The sequence below is a fragment of the Budorcas taxicolor genome, chromosome 4 (genome assembly GCF_023091745.1).
Source record: "Budorcas taxicolor isolate Tak-1 chromosome 4, Takin1.1, whole genome shotgun sequence".
NCBI classification, from domain to species: Eukaryota; Metazoa; Chordata; class Mammalia; order Artiodactyla; family Bovidae; genus Budorcas; species Budorcas taxicolor.
In genome coordinates, this window is record NC_068913.1 from 3,266,082 (window position 1) to 3,278,170 (window position 12,089).

Below are 12,089 nucleotides of genomic sequence, written 5' to 3' on the forward strand. Positions count from 1 at the left end.
AAGAGATGGGAATAACAGACCACTTTACCTGTCTCCTGAGAAACTTATATGCAAGTCAACAAGCAACATTTAGAATCTTACATGGAACAATGAACTGGTTCAGATTTGGGGAAGGAGTCACCCTGCTAATTTAAGTTCTATGAAGACTACATCATATGAAATGTCAGGCTGGAAGAATCACAAGCTGGAATCAAGATTGCTGGGAGGGAAATTAAAAAAAAAAAAAAAAAAAGATTGCCGGGAAAAATATTGACAACCTCAGATATGCAGATAATACCACTCTAATGTCAGAAAACGAAGAGGAACAGTAGAGACTCTTGATGAGGGTGAACAGGAGAGTGGGAAAAAAAAAAAAAAAAACTGGCTTAAAACTCAACATTCATAAAACTAAGATAATACCATCCTATTCCATCACCTTATGGCAAATAGAAGGGGAAAAATTGTAATCAGTGACAGATTTTCTTTCCTTGGGCTCCAAAATCACTGTAGAATTTGATCAGAGCCATGAAAGTAAAAGATGGTTGCTCTCTGGAAGGAAAGTTATGACAAACATAGACAATATATTAAAGAGAAAAGACATTACTCTGCTGACAAAAATCCATATAGTCAAAGCTATGGTTTTTCCAGTAGTTGTGTATGGACGTGAGTGAAGTGAAGTCACTCAGTCGTGTCTGACTCTTTGCAACTCCATGAACTGTAGCCTGTTAGGCTCCTCTGTCCATGGACAGAATACCGGAGTGGGTAGCTGTTCCCTTCTCCAGGGGATCTTCCCAACCCAGAGACTGAACCCAGGTCTCCCACATTGCTAGCAGATTCTTTACCATCTGAATTACCAAAGAAACCATACAGATAAAAATCCTATATATGGATGTAAGAATTGGACCATAAAGAAGGCTAAACACTGAAGAAATGATGTTTTCAAATTGTGGTGCTATGGAAGACACTGAGAGTTCCTTAGACTGAAAGGAGATCAAACCAGTCAGTTCTACAGGAAATCGACCCTGAATATTCGTTGGAAGGACTGATGCTAAGCTGAAGCTCCAATACTTTGGACAGGTGATGGGAAGAGCTGAATTTTTGAAAAAGACCCTGATGCTGGGAAAGACTGAGGGCAAGAGAAGGGGATGACAGAGAATGAGAAGGTTGGATGACATCACTGACTAAAACAACATGAGTTTGAGCAAATCTTGGGAGAGTGTGAAGGACAGGAAATCCTGATGAGATGTAGACCATGGGGTCTTAGAAAGTCAGACATGACTTAGTGACTGAAAAACGACAAAATACATGATTTGTCATGATATTTACTCACTAAAGTACATAGCTGGACTCATACTACCTGATTTCAATACTAGGTATAGAGCTTTAATGATCAAGTCACCCTGATATTGGTGAACAAGTAGATACATAGCTAAATCGAACAGAGTAGAAAGTCTAAAAATAGACCTGTACAGAAAGGATTAATCAATTTTTAACAAAAGAACAAAGACAACTCAAGGGGAAAAGAATAATCTCTAAACAAATGGTGATAAAGCAACCATGTATTGATACCCAAGATGGTAAATTTAAATCCATATCTTACAATTTATATAAAATTAACACAAATCATAACCTATGTGATGAAATTGTTATTAGAAAGCATGAGAAAATATGTGTGTCCTTAGGTTAGGCAACAGTTGTAAGCTGCTATACTAAGGCAAAATTCAAGAAGGAAAAACAATGATTAATTAGATTTTATAAAATTAAACTAAAAAAAAATTGATTTGTGAAATACACCATTGAAAGAATGAAACAAAAATCCAAAATGAGAGTAGCTCACATTAGATAAAAAGCTTATAACCAAAGTATTTAAAGAACTTCTAAAATTTAACAAGGAGATAAACAAAATTTAAAAATTGGCAATTTGAACAGACCAAAAAAGATACACAGATGAAAACTAAGCATGTGCAATAGTGCCTGATATCATTAGTTACTAAGAAAGTGCAAATTACAACCAGAAAGAGATATCTGTACACATTTTTTAGTGTGGCTAAAATGAAAATTGTTGACAGTGTCACGTGTGGATAAGGAGGCCAAGATCTGGAAATCTCAAGTTACAATATAAAATGTTATAGCCACTTTGGAAACTATTTTTGTTATTTTTAAATAAAATTAAATACACACTATTCATATGATCCATCAGTGCCATTTCATATGATATTATGAAAAAAGGCTAAAATATAGAGAAGTTGCCAGGGTTGAAGAAATGGGGTATAAGCTACAAAGGCTTAGTGGGAGGGAGCTTTGCTGGGAGTGATAGAACTATTCTATGTTTTGACATGGTAGTGATTCCATAAGTCTGTACTTGTGAGGACCAAAAAGAACTAATTTTACTCTATTTTCATGAAAGCAAAATAATAATTTTATGAATGAGTATATGGAAATTTAGAAATTTTGGTCAATTTCAATACCTTGGAAAGAAGTGGGAGCATTGTAAGAATGCACAGCCCACCGAGCTACACACATAATCAGCACTGCAAGGTTTTCAAATGTTTCAACATTTTTTTTCTCTTTGACAGCAAGAATATCGTTTGAGTGCTCCCACAAACATAGGATAAATGATTAGATATACTTCATATGGTTCGAACTGTTTACTTCATAAAAGGGAGATTAAAGACAAGTTCTGCTGCTTTCCTTTTTTTTTTTTTTTAATGATGAAAAGACTGAGAAAATGTCTTCTAATGGTGAATCCTTTTCTAAAATAAGGTAATGAAGTGGAATAAAGGAAGCTACACTTACTAATAATATTTTAAATCTATTGACTAGCCTGAATGTCCTGTAATGTTCATCAATTACTCTTACAGACATAAAATATACACATTTATTATCATAAAATAATACTTCTGTGTAAAATAAGAAACAGTGCTTTGTTTCAAGTATTATTATTAATAAGACATGTGAAAATGAAATTTCTGAGCCTTTAAGCACATCTTCCCTCAATACTTAACACTGAATCCCACACACATTTATCTTTAATTATGTTTTATAATCTATTATATTACTCAAAATTTTAATGTAAATTATTTTACTTGATAATAGTATATAATGATATATATCTAAAATCATAGTTTTTATAGTTTTATGTAAAAATACTAGCTTATTTTTTGCCTTTAAAAACTTTTAGCATTTTTTCCTGTATCCATATGGCAAAATGTCTTCAAAATTAAAAAGCTGAATTTAGCATATATTCAGAAAGAATGAAAAGCAATTTGAAAAACCTAATTTGATTTAGGAAAACAAAATGTGAATTTTTTCCATAAGTTGTAATACTGTCAAACTGATATTGGAAAAGATGTCTGGTCTGTTCTGTCTTAATAGACCAAGGACTGTGCAGTATTGTCCTCAGAGCACAGTGGTGTCCTTTTTGTAAAATTATAGTATGATCAATTATTGCTCTATTTTTTCTCAGATTCAAAATTTTAGCAAATATAAATTAAACAATAATAATTTTCACCTCTAGAAAAAAGTATTTTCTTCTAATCAGAGTGTAAAATTAAGTTTCTCAAGTTATATGAATGTTTATGATAGATGAGACTGTGTACAGAAAATGACCAATAAAAAAATGCAAAGTAAAACAAAAAACAGCTTGATTTCATTGAATGTTTATATTTGTTTATTTTATTTACACTGTGATTTGTATTATTTCCTTCCTCACTTGGTGCTTTGTTTGCTTTAAAAAATTTTTTTTTAGATATTAGGTTGGGTTGTTTCTTTGAGATTTTTCTCATTTCTATAGGTAGGCTTGTATCACTATAAACTTCCCTCTTAAAACTGCATTTGTTATGTCTCATAGATTATGGAGAGTTGCATTTTTTTTTTTGAGAATATTTTATAATTTCTTCTTTGATTTCTTTATTAACCCACATTTTTTAAAATATAATGTTGTTTATTCTCCATGTGTTTGAGTTCTTTCCATTTTTCTCCCTATAATTGCTTTCTAGTTTTGCAAATTTGTGGTAGAAAAAGGTACTTGACATAATTTCTATCCTGCAAAATTTACTTAGACTTGTTTTGAGGACAAGCATGTGATATATTCCAGAGAACATCATAAGTGCATTTGAAAAGAGCATGTATTCTAGATGTAGAGAAAAAATTATATGAACATCAAGGGAGGCAAGGGGGGTTGGAACGATTGGGAGATTGGAATATATATATTGCTATATTTAAAATAGATAACTAATGTGAACTTTCTATATAGCACAGGGCACTTTACTCAATACTCTGTGGTGACAAAGAGGAGATACATGTATTGTATTGCTTATTCATTTTGTTGTACAGCAAAAACTAACATAACATTATAAAGTAACTAAACTTCAATTAAAAAAGAAAAGTATATTCTTCTGCTTTGGGGTGTAATGTTCTATAGATAACTATTAAGTCCAACCAGTCAAATGTATCACCTAAGGCCACTGTTTCCTTATTGATTTTCTTTCTGAATGATCTGTCAACTGATATAATTGGAGGGTTGAAGTGCCCTATTAATATTGTATGATTGTCAGTTTTTCCCTTTGTGTCTGTTAATATTTCCTTATATATCTAGGTGCTGTTATATTAGGTGAATTTATCTTCACAAATGTTACATCCTTTTTTTGTAGCAATCTTTTTATCATGATATTAATATCATTCCCTTCTTTATCTTTTGTTATACACTTTGTCTCAAAGTCTTTTCTGTTATGATTATTGTTATCCACACTGTCTTTTCATTTCTATTTGCCTGAAATATTTTTTCCCATCCTTTCATTTCAGACCTTTGTTGCTGCTGCTGCTGCTAAGTCACTTCAGTCGTGTCCGACTCTATGCGACCCCATAGAAGGCAACCCACCAGGCTACCTAGACCTTGGGATTCTCCAGGCAAGAATACTGGAATGGGTTGCCATTTCCTTCTCCAGTGCATGAAAGTGAAAATGAAAGTGCAGTCGCTCATTCGTGTCCGACTCTTAGCGACCCCATGGACAGCAGCTAACCAGGCTCTGCTGTCCACAGGACTCTCCAGGCAAGAATACTGGAGTGGGTTGCCATTTCCCTCTCCGGGTGATCTTCTCAACCCAGGGTTTGAGCCCAGGTCTCCCACATTGTAGGCAGACGCTTTACCATCTGAGCCACCAGGGAAGCCAGTACCCGAGAACAAATCCTAGGCCTTGACGGAGCTCAGTTCACATTTTGCAAAAGGTGAAAAACTAGTGCGTACAAAGATGAAGATACAAATGAACTGAAAACAGTGGACTTTATTAGAGACAGCATAGACATGCCTTCTTCTTCTTCTTCTTTTTCTTTTTAATCCAACCAGCTACCCTATGTCTTTCAATTAAAGCATTTGGTCAATTGACAATTAAAGTCAGTATTGAGATGTATACACTTATTGCCATTTTATTACTTATTTTACATTTGTTTCTATAGCTCTTTTTTTTTTTTCTTTGTAGTTTGATGATTTGATTTAGTGTTATGCTTGTTTTTCTTTCTCTTTTTTTCTGTGCATTTTGTAGGATTTGATTTGTGGTTACATGGAGCTCACATATATTAACCTGTAGCTAGTGGAGGTGATCAATTCCAGTTGAGCTATTTCAAATCCTGAAAGATGATGCTGTGAAAGTGCTGCACTCAATATGCCAGCAAATTTGGAAAACTCAGCAGTGGGCACAGGACTGGAAAAGGTCAGTTTCCATTCAATCTCAAAGAAAGGCAATGCCAAAGAATGCTCAAACTACCGCACAATTGCACTCATCTCACATGCTAGTAAACTAATGATCAAAATTCTCCAAGCCAGGTTTTAGCAATAAGTGAACGATGAACTTCCTGATGTTCAAGCTGGTTTTAGAAAAGGCAGAGGAACCAGAGATCAAATTGCCAGAGATCAAACATCCTCTGGATCATCGAAAAAGCAAGAGAGTTCTAGAAAAATATCTGTTTCTGCTTTATTGACTATGCCAAAGCCTTTGACTGTGTGGATCACAATAAACTGTGGAAAATTCTGAAAGAGATGGGAATACCAGACCACCTGACCTGCCTCTTGAGAAATGTGTATGCAGGTCAGGAAGCAACAGTTAGAACTGGACATGGAACAACAGACTGGTTCCAAATAGGAAAAGGAATACATCAAGGCTGGTTCCAAATAGGAAAAGGAGTACCCTGCTTATTTAACTTCTATGCAGAGTACATCATGAGAAACACTGGAGTGGAAGAAACACAAGCTGGAATCAAGATTGCCAGGAGAAATATCAATAACCTCAGAAATGCAGATGACACCACCCTTATGGCAGAAAGTGAAGAGGACCTAAGAAGCCTTTTGATGAAAGTGAAAGAGGAGAGTGAAAATGTTGGCTTAAAGCTCAACGTTCAGAAAACGGAGATCATGGCATCCAGTCCCATCACTTCATGCAAAATAGATGGAGAAACAGTGGAAGCAGTGTAAGACTTTATTTTGGGGGGCTCCAAAATCACTGCAGATGGTGATTGCAGCCATGAAATTAAAAGAAGCTTACTCCTTGGAAGAAAAGTTATGACCAACCTTGATAGCATATTCAAAAGCAGAGACATTACTTTGACCACTAAAGCCCGTCTAGTCAAGGCTATGGTCTTTCCAGTAGTCATGCATGGATGTGAGAGTTGGACTGTGAAGAAGGCTGAGTGCTGAAGTATTGATGCGTGTGAACTGTGGTATTGGAGAAGACTCTTGAGAGTCCCTTGGACTGCAAGGAGATCCATCCAGTCCATTCTGAAGGAGATCAGCCCTGGGATGTCTTTGGAAGGAATGATGCTAAAAGTCAAACTCCAGTACTTTGGCCACCTCATGCGAAGAATTGACTCATTGGAAAATACTCTGATGCCGGGAGGGATTGGGGGCAGGAGGAGAAGGGGGCGACAGAGGATGAGATGGCTGGATGGCATCACTGACTCAATGGACGTGAATTTGAGTGAACTCCAGGAGTTGGTAATGGACAGGGAGGCCTGGCGTGCTGTGATTCATGAAGTCACAATGAGTAGGACACGACTGAGCGACTGAACTGAACTGATACCTACTTGTTTTAAAATAATGCTAATTTAAATATGCTTTCAAAGACGTATAATTTTATTCCCCTTTCCAACATTCTGTGTTTTTGATGTCATATTTTACAGCTTCACATCTTTCCTTTCCTTGTTAATAAAAGCTATAGTTGATTTTTATAATTTTAGTTTTTAAATTTTGTACTGCTAGTTTATTGATCCACAGAATATATTATATATTTATCTTGTGAGATTTTTCATTTCTTATAAATTCTTTTTTTCTTTTTTGGTAGTCTTTTCTTTTTTATTTAAATCAGACCCTTTAACATTTCTTGTAAGATTGGTTTACTTTTATGAATCCTTTAATTTTTGCTTGTCTGAGAAGCTTTTCATCTCTCTTTTCATTCTGAATGATAGTTTTGCTGAGCAGAGTATACTAGGTTGTAAGGTTTTCCCTTTTAGTACTTTAAATAAATTTTGCCACTCCCTTCTGCCCTGTAAAATTTCTGTTGGAAAACCCGTGGATAGCTTGTGGGGGTTTCCCTTGTACATGACTCTGTTTTTCTCCTGCTGACTTTAAAACGGTCTCTTTAACTTTCACCATTCAAAGTATGATGTGTCTTGGTGTGGGTCTCTTTGGGTTCATCTTGGTTGGAACTTTCCATACATCCTATTCTTGGATATGTTTTTTCAGCTTTAGGAAGTTTCCAGTCTTAATTTTATAAAATATATTTTTGTCCTCTTTTCCTCTCTCTTCTCATTTGTAATCCCTATAATGTGCAGATTAGTAGGCTTGATATTGTCCCAATGGTCCCTTGACTATCCTCATATTTTTAAAATTAATCTATTTATTTATTTATGTATTTATTGCTGTTACAAATGAGTACTTTCCACTATTCTTTCCTCCAGGTTGCTTATGCATTCTTCTGTATCATCTAATATCTTTTAAAATAATTTTTAATATAAATTTATTTATTTTAATTGGAGGTTAATTACAACATTGTATTAATTGCTTTACAATATTGTGTTGGTTTCTTCCATGCATCAACATGAATCAGCCATAAGTATACATATGTCCTGTCCCTCTTGACACTCTTACCACCTTCCGACTCATCCCACCTCTCAAGGTTGTCACAGATCCCCATTTGTGTTTCTTAAGTTACCCAGAAAATTCCCTCTGGTTAGCTATTTTACATATGGTAGAGAAAGCAATGGCACCCCACTCCAGTACTCTTGCCTGGAAAATCCCATGGATGGAGGAGCCTGGTAGGCTGCAGTCCATGGGGTCACTAGGAGTCAGACATGACTGAGTGACTTCACTTTCACTTTTCACTTTCATGCATTGAAGAAGGCAATGGCAACCCACTCCAGTGTTCTTGTCTGGAGAATCCCAGGGACGGGGGAGCCTGGTGCACTACCATCTCTGGGGTCGCACAGAATTGGACACGACTGAAGCGACTTAGCAGCAGCAGCAGCAGCAGAGTATACGTTTCCATGTTACTCTCTCCATTCTTCCCATTCTCTCCTCCCCACCGCTATGTCCGCATGTCCACAAGTCTGTTCTCTGTCTGTGTCTCCATTGCTGCCCTGCTTATAGGTGCTTCAATACCATATTTCTAGATTCCATACGTGTGTGTTAATATATAATATTTGTTTTGCTCTGACTTACTTTGCTCTGTATAATATGGTTTAGGTTCATCCACCTTATTAGACCTTACTCAAATGTGCTCATTTATGTACTACAAATTCTTTTTGCATTCATCTGCTAATGGACATCTAGGTTGTATCCATGTTCTAGCTACTGTAAACAATAGTGCAATGAACATTGGGGTGCATGTGTATTTTTCAATTAAGGTTTTCTCAGAGTAAATGCCCAGTAGTGGGATTCTTGGGTCGTATAGTAATTTTATTCCTAGTTTTTAAAGGAATCTCCATACAGTTCTCCATAGTGGCTGTATCAATTTAAATTTCTACCAACAGTGCAAGAGGATTTCTTTTTCTCCACATCCTCTCCAGCGTGTATTGTTTGCAGATTTTTTGATGATGGGCATTTTGACTGGTGTGAGGTGGTAACTCATTGTAGTTTTGAGTGCATTTCTTCAATAATGAGGGATGTTGAACATCATTCCATGTATTTATTGGCCATCCATATGTCTTCTCTTGAGAAATATCTGCCCATTTTCTAATAGTGTTGTTTTTCTGATATTGAGCTACATCAGCTGCTTATATATTTTGGAGATTAATCCTTTGTCAATTGTTCTGTTTGCAATTATTTTCTGCCATTCTGAGGGCTGTCTTTTCATTTTGTTTATGGTTTCATTTGCTGTGCAAAAGTTTTTAAGTTTAATTAGGCCCCACTTGTTTATTTTTGTTTTCATTTCCATTACTCTAGAAGATGGTTCACAGAGGATCTTGCTCCATCTTTATCTCATAGTGTTCTGCCTATGTTTTCCTCTAAGAGTTTGTTTGTTTGTTTGTTTGTTTGTTTTTTGGTCTTAGAGTTAGGTCTTTAATCTATTTTGAGTTTATCTTTGTGTTTGGTGTTTGGAAGTGTTCCAATTTCATTCTTTCACATATAGCTGTCAAGTTTCCCCAGCACCTCTTGTTGAAGAAACAATCTTTTCTCCATTGTATGTTTGTTTCTCCTTTGTCAAAGATAAGGTCCCTGTAGGTGCATCGGCTTATCTCTGGGCTTTCCATCTTGTTCCTTTGGCCTATATTTATCTTTTTGTTCCAGAACCATGCAATCTTGATAACTATAACTTTGTAGTATATTCTGAAGTCAGAAATGTTGATTCTTTCATGTTTAATCTTCCTTCTCAATATTACTTTGGCTATTCAGGGTCTTTTGTGTTTCCATATAAATTTTTTTTTTCTTCTATTTATGTGAAAAATGCCATTGGTAATTTGATAGGGATTGCATTGAATCTGTAGATTGCATTTGGAAGTATAGCCATTTTCACAATATTGATTATTCCAACCCAAGGACATGGAATATCTCTCCATCTCTTTATAGCATTTTTGATTTCTTTCATCAGCATCTTATAATTTTCTGTACATACCTTTTTTTGTTTCCTTAAATAGGTTTATTCTGAAGTATTTTATTATTTTTGTTGCAATGGTAAATGAAACTGATTCCTTCATTTCTGTTTCTGAATTTTCAATCTTAGTGTATAGGAATGCAGGTGATTTCTGTGTATTGATTTTGTATTCTGAAGCTTTACTAAATTCACTGAGTAGCTCTAGCAATTCCCTGATAGTACCTATAGGGTGTCCTAAGTACAGTATAATGTCTTTTGCAAACAGTGAGAATTTTGCTTCTTTTCCAGTCTGGATTCCTATTATTTCTTTTTCTTCTCTGATTATCATAGGTAGGACTTCCAAAAGTATGTTGAATGGTAGTGGGGACCTTTGTCTTTTTCCTGATCTCAGAGAAAATGCTTTAAGTTTTTCACCATTGAGAATCATGATTGCTATGGATTTACCACATGTGACCTTCGTTATGTTGAGGTAGTTTCCTTCTATGCCCATTTTTGAAGAGTTGTTGCCATAAATGGGTGTTTAATGTTGTCAAAATATTTTTCTGCATCTACTGAGATTATAATATGAATTTTATCTTTCAAGTTCAACCTTCCAAAACTGAACTAGGGAGAAATAGAAATCTTGAACAAGCCAATCACAAGCACTGAAATTGAATCTGTGATCAAAAAGCCCAAAGCCAGGTAGCTTCACAGGTAAATTTTAGCAAACTTATAGAGAAGAGCTAATGCCCATCCTTCTGAAACTCTTTCAAAAAAAAAAAAATGCAGAAGAAGAAACACCTTCCAAACTCATTCTATGAGGCCACTATCACCCCCAATGCCAAAGCCAGATAAAGACATCACACAAAAAATTTGGAGGCCAGTATCACTGATGAAGGGGTGCCCAGGTAACACTAGTGGTAAAGAACCTGCTTGCCAAAGCAGAAGACAAAGAGACTTGGTTTCCATCCCTGGGTGGGGAAGAGTCCCTGGAGGAAGGCATAACTATGAACTCCAGTATGATTGCCTGGATAATCCCATGGACAGAGGTGCCTGGTGGGTACAGACCATAGGGTAGCAAAGAGTTGTACATGACTGAAGAGACTAACCACAACACAGCACATCACTGATGAACATAGATGTAAAAATCCTCAGCAAAATTCTAGCAACAGAGTTCAACAACACATCAAAAAGATCATACTCCATGATCAAGTTGTGCTTATCCCAGCAGTGCAAGATTTCTTCAATATACACAAATCAGTCAATATGATACAACATATCAACAAATTGCTCTTTTTTTAATAGTGTATTTTCATTTCAGTTATTGCATTCTTCAGCTCTGAATGGTGGTTTCTACATTCTACATTCTAATTCTTTGTTGAAATTCTCATTATGTTCCTCCCTCTTTTACCATGCTCAGTTACCATTCTTCTTATTATTGCTCCTAACTCTTTATTTGGTAAATTACTTATTTCTGGTTCATTACAAATTTTTCCTTTGATTCTTTTAATTTGAAACACATTTCTTTGTCTTTTGTTTAACTTTTTCTGTCTCTGTGAAATTAGGTAAAACAGTTACCTATCCCAGGCTTAAATGGATGTCCTTGTCTGGTAACATTTAGACTGGAAACAGAGGATTTGAGGTCTCACTACTGAGTTGGTTTTGCTTTTGTTGGTGATGTCAATTGTGGTGGTTTAATTGCTAAGTCATGTCTGACTTTTGTGACCTATAGCCTACCAGGATACTCTGTTGGCGGGGTTTCCCAAGTGAGAACACTGGAGTGGGTTGCCATTTCCTTCGCTAGGGGATTCTCCCAACCAGAAATTGAACCCAGGTCTCCTGCATTGCAGGCAGATTCTTTACCGACTGAGCTACCAGGGAACCCCTGGTAATACTAGTATCTCCCCTGAACTTCATTTCACTTCTCCTAAATAAGGGAAGAGCCTTATGTGCTCACAAAGGCTGCCTCCACCCTTGCCAGTGGCAGGGTTGGATCCCACATGGTTACACTCCCTTTATGTTTGCATACTGGCCTTGTTAATAGCAGCCTCA